This window comes from Panthera onca, chromosome A3 (genome assembly GCF_046562875.1).
Source record: "Panthera onca isolate mPanOnc1 chromosome A3, mPanOnc1 haplotype 2, whole genome shotgun sequence".
Lineage (NCBI taxonomy): Eukaryota > Metazoa > Chordata > Mammalia > Carnivora > Felidae > Panthera > Panthera onca.
In genome coordinates, this window is record NC_138341.1 from 57,999,594 (window position 1) to 58,012,994 (window position 13,401).

General features: G+C 42.3%; 1 protein-coding gene across 6 annotated transcripts in view; it reads left to right on the top strand.

Annotated features, from left to right (window-relative positions):
• SERTAD2 (SERTA domain containing 2) overlaps positions 1-13,401 on the top strand; it is a 115,253-nt gene that overhangs the window by 79,814 nt on the left and 22,038 nt on the right. For 2 of the 6 annotated variants that reach the window (XM_060604484.3, XM_060604508.3), the window contains one exon: positions 10,430-10,519. The exons of 1 other annotated variant lie outside the window; for it this stretch is intronic. The gene's annotated coding sequence lies outside the window, so the exon portion shown is untranslated. Of the gene's footprint in view, positions 1-9,827; positions 10,359-10,429; positions 10,520-12,990; positions 13,321-13,401 lie in introns of those variants that run through there. 3 more of the 6 variants (XM_060604478.3, XM_060604466.3, XM_060604515.3) reach the window with 2 other exon arrangements.

A 13,401-nucleotide genomic window follows, 5' to 3' on the forward strand; every position in this document is an offset into this window, starting at 1 on the left:
CATGACAAGCATAAACTAGGAATGACCCTGACAAACTGGGATATATGGTCTCTCTCTCTATAAAGGTCAGATATGAAGCTCAAAGAGAAAGGTCTGGAATGTGGTTAATGGTTTGTGAATCATTAGCATATAGATGCCCTGAGAGTGGGTGAGGTTGCCTGGGGGGAGTTTATAGGATGAGAAGAGAAGAAGGAGCAAAAAGAAAACCATAGGGAATACAAACATTTGGATAGTGATTATCAGTGGGCAGAATGTTCTCAAAACACTCGTGTCTTCACATTTTCCTGAAGATTCTGATATCCTAACCAACCACCCCCATTCCCCACTCACCTCAATTACTCTCTATGGTCCCAAATTGCAACCGGAGGTGATTTTGGAAAAAAGTCAAGAACTATAGGTTTATAGGGAGGTCAGACGAAGGGGAGCCAGCAAAGGAAACTCTAAGTGTCCAGAGAGATAAGAACCAGCAGGCTATAGTTTAACCAAACTCACTGAAAGAGATGGTTGGAGGTGGTCAGTAATGTCAAATGCTACCGAGGCGCTCAGTAATGTGAGGAACTGGGAAGAGTGTCCATTCGCCTTGGTGCTTAGAGGGCACTGGGTGCTCTTTTCTAGGGGTGGTCAGTAGTGTCCTGCAGACGCCAGAGGAAGGAGGAGGGGCTAAAGCAGTGAAGGGTAGAGACAGGAGCAGCTACTGGTCTCCCTGCAGCACTGAAGCACAGAAAGATTACTTCTTGCTTTAAAACTGAAGACAGAGAGTGTTGGGTCCATAATTTATTGACTTCAGGAAGGAGCCAGTGGAGAGGGCAAGGCTGGGTGTAGACGAGAGGGAAGAAATAGCAGTTTGTAGTCATATTTAAGCTGTTTTCCTTGGACTGGTTTTCTCGTCAGGAATACCTGTGTTGTCCTAGAGTTGAATGCCACCAACCCATTCCAGTAGGAGTCACTTTGACTTTGAAAAACTTATCATTCAGACATCTTTTTATTTGGTTAGCCTGGGGTCTGGATTTTTCTCCCAATTTTTTACAAAAGACTCAAGATGGAAACCTTTGACTAGAATATAAATTCATCTCCCAGTTGCACTGATTTGCTGAAATGTCGCTAACAAAGTGTTAATAACCCATCAAGCTAGACTTATGGGTGGATATGATATATCCTTGTTGATAGATTTAGAAACACATATTGTAGATGAATCTATTCTTTTAGAACACATATGTGTGTGTTTATGCAGTACTGTATGTCTTAGAAGGAAAAGTGAGTTTTAAACTGAGAATTGATTTTTTTTTTCCCCATGAGAAGCTCCATTAAAAAAAAAAACAAAAAAACTTTAAGTTTCAGAATAGAAACTGTTCCGTTTTCTGATCTGCTACCTCATAGTAAGAAGTTAGTTGTAAGGTTAACTTCCTCGGAGAGAAGAAGGCAAGGACACCAGCAAATGGAAAAGAAAGGTTTAATTGCTCTGCAAAGGCCCAGACATGCTCTGAAAAGTAAAGATTTCAGGCTTAATGTGCACAGAACAAAAGGCCGTTGTGAACTGTGTACAAGAGTTGGTGAGAGTTTGTATTCTGCCCCTTTTTTCTGTGGGAGTTATTTCCTGTTGTTGACTAGAGTTCTTTATTTAGAACCACCTAGCTTCAGAATGCCTGCTAGCACGCAGAAAAGTGTGTATTTAAAACATAGGCTTATTTCAAGACAATCTCTGAAAAAAGTCACATTACCCATGCACTGAGACAACATCATGTCCCCAAAGGTCAGGAGAGCATGTGGGCTTTATTTCTATGCCTATGTGGAGAGACATAAAATAAGAAAGAATCAAAATGCATTTGGTATAGCAGCCAGTGGTCACCTCAACACCAAGTGAGAGATATTTATTTCATGGGGAAAGTGTGTTTCCGTTGTTTTAGAATGCACAGACACATACGTGCACACGATTTCACTTTTTAGTGCTAAATGCATTATTTGGCATATTAATCAAGTAACAAGCCTTCCTATTTTGTGAGGAAACTTTGATCTTTTCTAGCATGATAGAAGTTAGCCTGTTGGGTGAGAAATACATGGACTTTATCCCAGTTATTGTCTTACAGTTGACCTGTCAGCTGGGCTTCCTGTTAAGAACTTTAGGTTACTGTAGAGTCATCATTGGATTTTACAGTCTGTTATTAGGAGAGAGAGAAGGATAATATATCAAAATGAGTGTAAGGAATAAGTTATTACTGAAATAATGGGGAATGAATAAATACATTAAATATAAATACTGCTCAATGCTTTATTAATAGAGATTAAGAAATTGTGGGAGAAAAACTTCTGAAGTTCTACTTCATGGGGACCATAAGGAAGAAAGAAAATAAGGTGTATTTTTTTAACCTGATGAAATCTAAATCAATAAATTCACACTGTGTATTCCAGCATACTTACTTGGCTTTTCGTGTTTGTAAAAAAGAAATTAAACATTATAGATAAAAGAGAAGCCACCTGTGTGTCTCTCCCTGATTCCATTTCCCTCCTCTGTTTACCAGAGGTAACCACTTTCCTAAACGTTTTTTTATCTCTAATGTTTTTATTCTGTAATTGCATGCCTATGTATTTGTAAACAATGTATAGCCATATTTTGCATGTGTTAAAAGATTTTATATAGTGAGATTATACTGTACATGTTTAACAGCTTGCTTTGTTTTACTCAGCATTATGTTTTTTTAAGATTTAGCCACGTTGATATAGGTACCTTTAGTACTTCTTAACCACTATAGTTTTCAAGTGTATCAGTTTACTCTTACCTTGGTGAACATTAAGGTTGTTTCCAATTTTTAGCTGTTATAAGCAAAGCAGCTACAAATACTCTTCTATGTTTTCATGGGGGATAAAAACAAGAGTTTCTCTAAGATTCTAGATTCAGCTCTTCTCATCCAGAATTCCTCCAGAGAATTAAGCCCCAGTACCCTAAGACATCCATTATATGTAATGAATTAACTTCCTTCCTGTAAATCTAGAATGATTCCTGTGTTTGGGCTGGAGTTAGGGACTGACACCTGCCCCTGAGAGCGATCGTGTGAATCCCTTTCTAATTCTTGAGTTCATTTGGGAGGCTTCAAATCAGCCGTGATGGGGCTATTTACACCACAGAAATCAGTACATGCTACAGATAAAGGCTTCTTTCCGCATCGACCCAGCCAGTTGGTGAACATTTACCAACACACGACTGGTTTTTAACTGTATACCATCCATGGGAGAACTGAGGAAATAGGCACTTGAATCATTTTCTGTAGGGCTTATTTTTTTCATGGCACCCCAGTAAGAGAGACTGCATGTCTGTGGGTAGAGTGGATGCATCTCCAACTTTACTAGTTCATGTCAGATTATCTCCAAAACAGTCAATCTGATAGCTGTGAACTATCTTTTTGTAATTTGCATTTTTCTTATTACCGATGAGATTGAGTTATCTTTTCACATGTTTGTTGGACATTTAAGTTTCTTTCCTCTTTAACCCACTTTTCTGTTGGGTTTTAGGACTTCTAAAAACTTGATTCAGAAAAGCTCTTTATTCTGGATACTAATCGTTTGTTGATTATATGAATCACATATGTCATTCCACAGCCTTTAGCTTCCCTTTATTTTGTTTGTAGTGTATTTTGTTTAATAGGTGTTTAAGTTTAATGTAATCACATTATTGATCTTTTTCTTTACAGTTTCTGCACTGGGTGTCTAGTTTCTGAGTAGTCAGAATCTCGGCAGGAAACAATTTCATTCAAATGATACAACTTACGAGACTTATTAAAGGGACTTTTTACAGAGATGTGACAAAAGTTGAGGCATGGAAGACCAACAACAGTAGGAAGCTGTTCCTGTCCTTAGATCTGAGAGAAGGGGAGGAAATGGTATTGCTTGTATTCGGCAGAGTTGATATCCTGGAGAAGGGGGCCACCGCAGAAGCTGTGGGTGTGGAGGGATGGATACTGCCATGACAGGGGTTCAAAGCAGGAAGGGTCACGAAAGAAACACCCAAGCCTCTTTCCCCTCTGACCCACTGGCCTCCTTCTGGTGCCTTGCTTTTGCTGAATCCAGCTGGCAGCTAGTTGGCGAAAGAGCTTAGTCCCAAGGGGGTCAACATTTCAAGGCACAGAGCAAAGCAAAAGCAAGTGAGTCTGAATCTTAGCAATCAGACCATAATCTCACATTCTTTATCCTGAGGCCATAAACATATTCTCCTATATTCTCTCCTTAAAAGTTTTATTTATTGGGGTGCCTGGGTAGCTCAGTCAGTTAAGTGTCTTGACTCCTGATTTCAGCTCAGGTCATGGTCATGAGTTCGAGCCCCACGTGGGGCTCAGCACTGGCAATGCAGAGCCTGCTTGGGATTCTCTCTCTGCCCCTCCCCACTCGTGTTGTCTCTGTCTCTCTCAAAATAAATAAATAAAGACTTTAAAAAAGTTTATTAAAAAAAGTTTTATTTATTTTTAAAAAATGTTTATTTTGAGAGAGAGAGAGAGAGCGAGCGCACAAATGGGGTAGGGGCAGAGAGAGAAGGAGAGAGAAAAATCCCAAGCAGGCTCGCATGCTGTCACTGTGAAGCCCGATGTGGGGCTTGATCTCACGAACCATGAGATTGTGACCTGAGCCAAAATCAAGAGTCAGATGCTTAACCGACTGAGCCACCCAGACGCCCCTCTCCTTAAAAGTTTTAAAGTTTTGTTTTACGTATTTAGATTTAGTCCACCAGAATATATGTTTTGGAAAGATATTAGGTACTTAATTTTATTTTCCATGCAGTTAATCAAGTGGCCCTTAGCCATTTATTGAATAATCTGCTCTTTCCCCCTGATCTGTAATATCAGACCTGTCATATTATACACTTTCTTATATGCGTGGGTCTATTTCTGCACTTGTCAATTCTGTTCTGTTGATCTATTTATCTATCCCTATGACACAGCACTCTCTTAATTACTAGTAATTTATAATAAGCCTCGGTATCTGACAGGACGCATCCCCCATTTTGTTCTTTAAACTTACTACAGCTATCTTTTGCTCTTTGCTATTCCAGATGATTTCTGGATTTGCTTACCAAGTTCCATGAAAAGAAAAGGGGTATTTAAATTGGAATTGCATATAATTTATTGATGAGTTGAGGGGAGAGAGAAGTGATATTTATAAAGTATTAAGTATTCTTGTTCATAAGTGGTATAGTTCCCCATTAATTCTGTTCTTTTCATCTGATGAACTTTTGGAAAGATTTCTGTTTTCTCACTTTTCATTTTTGGCCGGATGTGAAAATAGTAAATCCGAAGTCTTTATAGCTGTTATTTTTTTTTATCACAAAAACTAGAAGTATGATGTTTAACGGTTCTAAAGTGGTAACAAATGAGAATGGATTGAAAATGAACATCTGATGCATTACAATTTTTGTCAACCTTTTTGTAATTTGGGTCTTAATTCCTAAAATGAAGTTAAAAGGAAATATAAATGGTGCTGAAATTACCAGTATTATTCCCACAAAAGCTAGTGCTAGGATGGACTGTGCTGCCGTGTGTAATGAGGCCAAATGAATAATTAGTGAAAGTCAGGGAATCTGGCACTTTTTAAGTGAGTTTTTTTATTTGATGTAATCCTTTCACATTTATGTTTTTCTCTTAAGAGAATCATTTTTAGGAATGATTAGATGTATGTATTGTTTGAGCAAACTCAAGTTCGTAGCGTGTAATTTGTAACAGAACAGAACAGCAATGGGCGTCTATACTATAGATGATATTCTCTCATTCTCCTTTCTAAATTTGGTGTCACACAGATTCAACTTCTGTTTTTAAAAAGGGAAGTTACATATAGCTCATTCACACTATTATTTTCCCCTTAAAAGCCAGTTTCTCTGATAATTGTCCATTTAAGGAGTTTCATATAACTCAAACAAGACTTCTCTGAGAAAACAGTTTTGAAACAAATGTTACTTAGCAAGATTAAATTTTTGGTTCAATATTTAAAGCATGTTTAGCAAAACAATTGACTGGTGACACCAGGGTATCTAATGTGTTAGTGTTTAGCTGGGATGCTTGCTTTACGTCTTCCTACTTCGACTTCACTCTGTGTGTTTCTGAAATTTTAAATTAAAAAACCTTGTAACTTAAAAATACAACCTTTTTTCAATTTAAAGCAAGGGACCGGTATGATTGGACAGTTTGATAATTTTGAAAAAGTCTTACTGTTTATTCTGGCAACAGAATAAACTTAAAAAAAAAAACTTTAATAAACTTAATAAAAACTTCTACATTGGTGACTAAAAGAAAAGATAAGGTCTACACCATTTTACCTAGGTGTTGCCTCTTCCAGAAAATCCAATAAAAAAAATGCAAAGGTCAAACAAGTGGATTCATTTTTAGTTGTATACTATGTTTCCATTGAAGCTGGGTTGTCTGTCAACATGTTTCTTTTCTAATGATGCCTCATAGCCTGAACTTGGAGGCATTTCCTGGGCATCTCTACACATTAAAGCTTGGAAATTTTTTAACTTCTCAGGGTAGAATTTTCATAGCTGGGACTTCAAAAATGGATTAAGTATATTATTTACATTCCCCAAATTACCATCATTTTCCTAAGTGACTTCTTTATTCATAGGTGATTTAAAGATACACAATCCTAGATAGTTTCTACAATAGATATGAGACCATGTATATAGCAGAAAAGAGAATTTAGTCTAGCCAGTCATATAAATGCTTGGTTTTGAAACATAAAAGATGGCCAGCATTAGAGTAATACTGTTAAAACCAATTACTTTTGCTGTCATCGTCTTACCAAGTTTTCCTGGAAGTTAATATTGGTTGATGATGTTCATAACATATTTGGTTATTGGCATATTTTTTTAATATTCCATGACCAAGAGGGCAGGAAGGTGCCAGTGAGAAGTGGTCATTTGAACCATCCAGGTAATCACTGGAAAATTTGCATAGGCAAGTCTTTTCCCCCCCATAATTATCAAATGCTGCTGTGGTTTTAAATACCATTTGACCAAGACTTTTATTTCTTAAAGTAAGTAGGAAGAGAAAACCTTTGTAAAGAATACAGAATGGTGGAATTTCAGCAGTAATTTATCTGCGAGGTTACTTCCCCAGTCGTGAGACTGTATAGATTAATAGTACTTTGTGAGTGCCCATTAGTCCTTTTAGCTATGTTAAACCCAAATGCATATTTTAGAATTGCTGAAAAGCAGTTACAAGGACAATATTATATTGCTCACAGCAGGAAAGATTAACCCCTTGACTTTATGAAACTGGGTATAAACACTTCAGCATTCCTTAAATTATTCATTCAGTGAAAACTTAACAAATATCTGCCGTGTCAGGTTCTAGACAAAGCGGTAAACATGAGTGAGGGGACTGAATGGTGTGATGAGTTTTCTTTCTTTTCTGTTGTGTTGTTTATGGGGTATTACTTTTGTGGGGTAAAAGGGGATGCTAACAAAGCTGACAAGCAGGGTTGGGGTTCTTTGGGTAAGAAGTAGAATTGTTGTTATTTTATGACTCTAGTATAGGGTCAAAGCAAAGTGGTGTCCAGCTCCTGGCACAGCACTACCCTCCTGGTGATCTCTGCACGTCGACTCTGTACTTCCTGCCTATAACCCAGTCTCCCTCCTTGAGCACTTCATACTCTTCTCAAGACACTCAGCTTGCGTCTTTCCTGGCTTCCACAATTTCAGTGAATGTTAGGAATCACAGCCTCCAGACCTTCTTTGTCCCTGGGAGTCAGCTTGATAAAGGAGTTCAATTGGCTGGTTCATCTCCAAGCCTCTGTTTACTCCTCTGTAAGACGTGGGAAGGAGGACCTGTCCTGCCTGTGGCACAGGGAAGGTGTTTTGAAGAGCGGACAAGTAAATCCGTATGAAAATGCCTTATAAACCATCCTGCTTCTATCCAAACGTTGGGGTTGGGGGCGGGGTGACTTGAACCATAACGGGTAACAAATCCAGGAGAATGTGGATAGATTGCTCAAATCTGTCTTCTAGATAGGAAAATGATTCCAAGAACATATTCTGTTGAATGGAGTATATTATCATTATTTGTACTTCTCCTTTCTTTTGGAAATTTGTGAATGTGAAGTTGGTTTTATATTCTTCCAGTTTGAGCAGGTTATCTCATTTGAGTCTAAAACTCCCCTATGGGGGTAGTCTACATTGTAATCACTTTTTTATAGTCTCCTAGCTCTGGGAAGGGGCTACAGAAATCGTTGACCCTGAGCACCTCCTTTTGAAGGGTGTGAAAGCAGGCCCCGTGATGCTAAGCGTCTGATTCAGCCTCACGGCTGGCTGTGGCTGAGGAACTAGACCCCAGATCTCCCGACAACAAACAACCTGTGCTGTTTTCCCTGGAACTGGGGCTGACCCTAAACCTGTGACATGGCAGATTAAGAAACTAAAGAGTCAGTCATAATTAAGTGATTTATTTGTACAAGATCTTCAAACTCCTACTCCGGGACTCATCGTCCCCCTCAGACTGGTTCCCGAGGACAGGGAAGGTCTGGAGGCTGTGCGGTCTCAAACATTCATTGACGCTTTCTGTGGGTGCCGGTGATGCTGAGTGTCTTGAGAAGAGTATGAAGTGCTCAAGAAGGGAGAATGGTTTATAGACAGGAAGTACAGAGTCGACACGGAGAGGCCCTCGAGAGGGTAGTGCTGTGTGGGGAACAGAGGACAATAAGAGATGCTTATGAGAAGCCACCACCAGTCCTAGTGGAGCAGCATCTAGCAGGAAGGAAACATAGAGTTGTTACCAGTAGTTTCCACCTGAGGAGAGGGTGAGAGCTGTAGTCTCTTAAGAAGGGCTGCTCCAAATTGGACCTCGCAGTTTATCAGAAGGTTTTTTTTAAGTTTATTTGTTTATTTTGAGAGAGAGAGAGACACAGAGAGAGAGAACAGGCAGGGGAGGAGCAGAGAGAGAGGGAGAGAGAGAATCCCAAGCAGGCTTCTCCCTGTCAGCATAGAGCCTGGTGCAGGGCTCGAACCCATGGATTGTGAGATCGTGACCTGAGATGAAGATTGGAATGCTCAGCTCAACCAACTCATCCACCCAGGCGTCCCTATCTGACGATTTTAGTGGAAAATAGTGGCAAATGAAATAAGAAGGAAAGTAATGCCCAGCAGAAGCCATTTTTTTTCCTAGCAATGGTGAGAAGGGACTAATGAACAATGTTAGGGGAAAAAAAGGTTTTAAAAGCATTTTCTTCAAATATTATCATTAAGATATTTTAAATATTTAAATATTGCCAGATTTTTTAAAAGGGAAGAAGACATATCTCTAACAGAAGAATAACCTTCTCTCAGAACATAAGGGGCTGTCAATGCAGAGCAGTCCCATAATAATTAAGGAAGCTTTGCAAAAGCAGCCCTTCACTGGAGTTGAAGATCTGCTTGTGCGAATGAACCATGACTTCAGGGAGAAACGGGGGAAAAGACCTGACAAAAGTAGGTGGAGGAAGAGGTGGTGGGGGAGTCTGCAGAAGTGGATGTGTTAACATGTTCCATTGGCACAGTGACCTTTTAAATTGCTAGTGGCTGCAAAGTACTGAACCTGTCTGTGCCACCTTCTCTAGAGTGTTGAGGTTTCCAAATCCTTCTGTCCCGTATGACTCCTTGGTAATCAATGAGGTGATGTGACTCCCAGAAGTTTATTTTAAAGTTAACAGTTTTCAGGGGTGCCTGGGTGGCTCAGTCAGTTAAGCATCCAACTTCGGCTCAGGTCATGATCTAACGGTTCGTGAGTTCGAGCCCCGCGTCAGGCTCTGTGCTGACTGCTCAGAGCCTGGAGCCTGCTTCAGATTCTGTGTCTCCCTCTCTCTCTGCCCCTCCCCCGTTCATGCTCTGTCTCTCTCTGTCTCAAAAATAAATAAAACATTAAAAAAAATTTTTTTAAGTTAACAGTTTTCAGTCGTCAGTGAATGAGAAGTCCAGGTTCAGGAAGGATGTCTATATTTTCCATAAAGAGATTATTTAGCCTAGCTGGCCGCATACAATATGTTTCAATAACTGAAATGTTTATTTTCTTTTTTTTTCCCGAAGACCAATAGTTTCAAGGTGTATACGTGGATGATTATTACTAGTATTTCAAGTGGAACCGGAAAGATAAAATGTAATAAGGGAGAAAGAAAAATTAAAGTGTAAAACTGTTTTAAAGTCTTTGTTTCTCAGTTTATATAACCAGCTTGTCCTGGTGTCATTTCTTGGGTGCATGCTAATTAAGTGCTAAAAGTGGCCTTCAGTCAGTGAAGTCGTCTTGTAGTTTGCAAGATGTGAAGGTACAGAAACTTTCAAAGAGAAGCAGTGAAGTGCGAACTAGTAGCCAGAACTACAAAGCCGTGTTGAGAAGTAGCTCTCTGAAACTAAACCAGTGAGTATTTTTATAATTTACCATTACAGTTCTGTACTTACAAAAGCAATGTTTGTTTTCTCCCTAAACAGATATGTTCCTGATAGTTAAATGCGGATGACTGGCCTAATTTCTTAAATGTGAAAGCGAGAAGGAGAAACTCTAAACTCTAAATCCTGAGGGTAGGATTATTTTAAATGGGCTTGTTAATGTCCCAAAGAGTGGGAGTGAAAACCACACTTACATGTTCACTAAACATTTCTTGTTCATGTGCTGGGAATAAGCAATGATTTTTTAAAAAGCGTGCCGTTGCATACTGAAGGGAGTTGACTTCAAAAGCTCAGGGAGAGCCTTTCCTTATCTTGGTGGAATTGGGTTCCTAGGGCCAGGCAGGGATTGCTGTGCTGGCTTGCGGGGGCTTGGGCTGGGGGAGGGGTGGTTAACCACCTTGTGTCTGACCACATCGGCAGCTGTTGAAGCTGCCACTTCACGATTTGACAAAAGATACCAGACTCTAGAAGTGGGGGAAGTGGAACTCCTACTATATAACGTGCACACTGTTAAGATGTTACTATCTTCCAAGGTGTGGAAAGGCGAAAACCTTTTCACTTGAAAACTCAAGGTGCTCTCCTAAGAATGCAAACCTTTCCTGAATTACATGCCTTAGCAGAATCACGGGCCCACTCTGTCTGGAGACACAAAGATTGTCACTTAGATCTTAGTTCTTTTTACAGGAACACTGCATTTGGTAATCCGTTTGCTAGAAAATATTCAAGTGTCACAAAAATTCTGCAGGTCTAACTTGCTGCTAACTTCAGCTCATGGATAAACGGTTTAAATTCATTTTAAATTCAACAGAGCCTTTGGCCTCTGCCACAAAGATATCACAGGAAGAGATTATTGCAGCTTCTGTTTCAATGGCTTTTCCTTAAAAGTGAGCGCTGAAAGTATAAGGGAGTGGGTGGTTGGGAAACTGTTAGAAGTTAGTGTTGTCTCTAAAAGGCAGAACTCTGGAAATGAAAAATATCTTGGCTTCGCAGCAAAATGTTTGAATGCTGTGCCGCCCAGGCACAGACTGAGCAGGACCTACAGAGGGCCCCGCACAGTACTTCCATGATGTGTCATTTGGAGCGCCATTATAATGAGACTTTCTAAAGACATCCACAAATAATTAGCTTTTAGCATTGGTTATACTTAAAGAAAAAATCTATAAGATTTTAACTATACTGAGGGTCAAGTAAAATCCTTTTTTATTCTCCTTAAAGATAACACAAGAAACACTGCCTCCTCTACCAACAGCTTAAACCAAGTTTAATTTCAGTAAGCTCATCAATTTGATTGATAACAAATCATTGCAGAACAGTTCGAATAGGTCTAAACTTGTCTTGATGTTAACGACTTATAATCACCTTTATGTTAGGTCTTAAAGCTTTATTATTCTTAAATATAACTAGTAGAGCGGACCGTTAAACGCCAGCTATCTGAGTTGATACTGATTGGGGTGGCAGCCAGAATTTTAAGATGCTTCAATTACTTTTTGTAACATCTTTACACTGAACGCGCATTTAACTTTTAAAATAATCATTAATTTTCCGGGGGAGCTCTTTTCCTGGTGTTTTAAATTCGCACCACTTAGGCACACACACAGCTCTCCCAGTTAGTATAAATTTCTCTGCTAAATGAAAGTAGTTCAAAGCAGAAGCTTTCCTAAGGAGAGGGAAAAGGTTATCCACATGAAACTTCTGGGCGGAGGACCGGGGGCCTCTGACCCCGCTGCGTCTCCAAGCCTGGCTTCCCTACCTGCGTGGGCTCTGCCAGCGCGGGCGGCCGGCTGCCCGCAGCCGGCCACGAAGGATGCAACTCGGTTCCGTCCTACTCCGAAAGTACTGTTGACTTGGTGACCCATTTCGAGGTGTTGGGCCGAGACTGTCGCACGCATGGGGCATTTTCTGCCCCCGGCTCCAGCTGGAGCCCCCGTCCTGCCATTCGGACATCTCTGCAGGCCACTCGTGCGTCCGGAGACCTGGCCGTCTGGGAGTGTCCCAGCTGCAGACGCTGCCGCCCCCCGCCCTCCAGGGACGCCTATCTCGAAAGCCGCGCAGGCAGCGTGGACGCCGTGCCTCGGGGTCGAATTTTTGCCCCTCACCTCCTATCCCCCCCTCCCCCGCGGGACCCTGCCCGCCCTGCTGACCGGCCCCAAGTTGCCGAATAGCTCAGATGCTTGTCATATTTGCGGTCGCGCGACTCAGCGGGCTGTGCGCGCGCTGCACTGGCCGCCGCCTTTGTCACTAGCCGCTCGGTCATTTGCATGAGTATTTTCTGGAGTATGAGGGGATTATTGGTGGTTAGTTGTGGTCCCTTGGCCGGAGTGTCTCTTTTCGTCTCGCCTTCTCTTTAAGCCTTTCCTTGAGAGAAAATAAAGGGCGCGCCGGCCGGGGAGGGAGCCGTGGGCGGCGCTGCCACCCGACGTCTCCCGTGCTCTGCCTGCCCCTTCCTGCTCCTGCAGCGGCCGGGGCCCGGCTCGGCATTTATCTCGCCTCCCGGGACCGCCGGGGGAGGGGGGCGGGGCCGGGAGAGGGGCGGGGCCGGGAGAGGGGCGGGGCCGGGAGAGGGGCGGGGCCTGCGGAGCCAGGGGCCCGGAGCTCGCGGGAGGCTCGCTGGCCGCACGTCACTCCTGCACGGCGAGTGCTGGAGCACGAGCTGCCGCTCCCTCGGTCAGGGCGCCCCCTCCGCCCGCCTCCCGCTTCCTCCTCCGCTGCCTGCCTGCCGCCGCCGCCGCCGCCGCCGCCTCCTCCACCATTGTATAATGCTCCGAGCGCGCCGGCAGAGGACTGCGGAGTCTTAGCTTCGGTCTCGTCTCCCGCCCGCTCCCCGGCGCCACCCTCGGGCCCCCGGAGCGGGGACTCCGCATGGAGAGAGAGTAGCTTGAGGAGTGGGCAGAAACCCCTCCTGATGCGTTAGTTCCCAGGTGGAGCTGCATGTGGTAAGTTCTCCCGGCGCCAGGCTGGAGGGGATCCTCGGATGCGCCGGGCTCCCGGCGATGGGTGGGGGGCAGCGTTGGGAC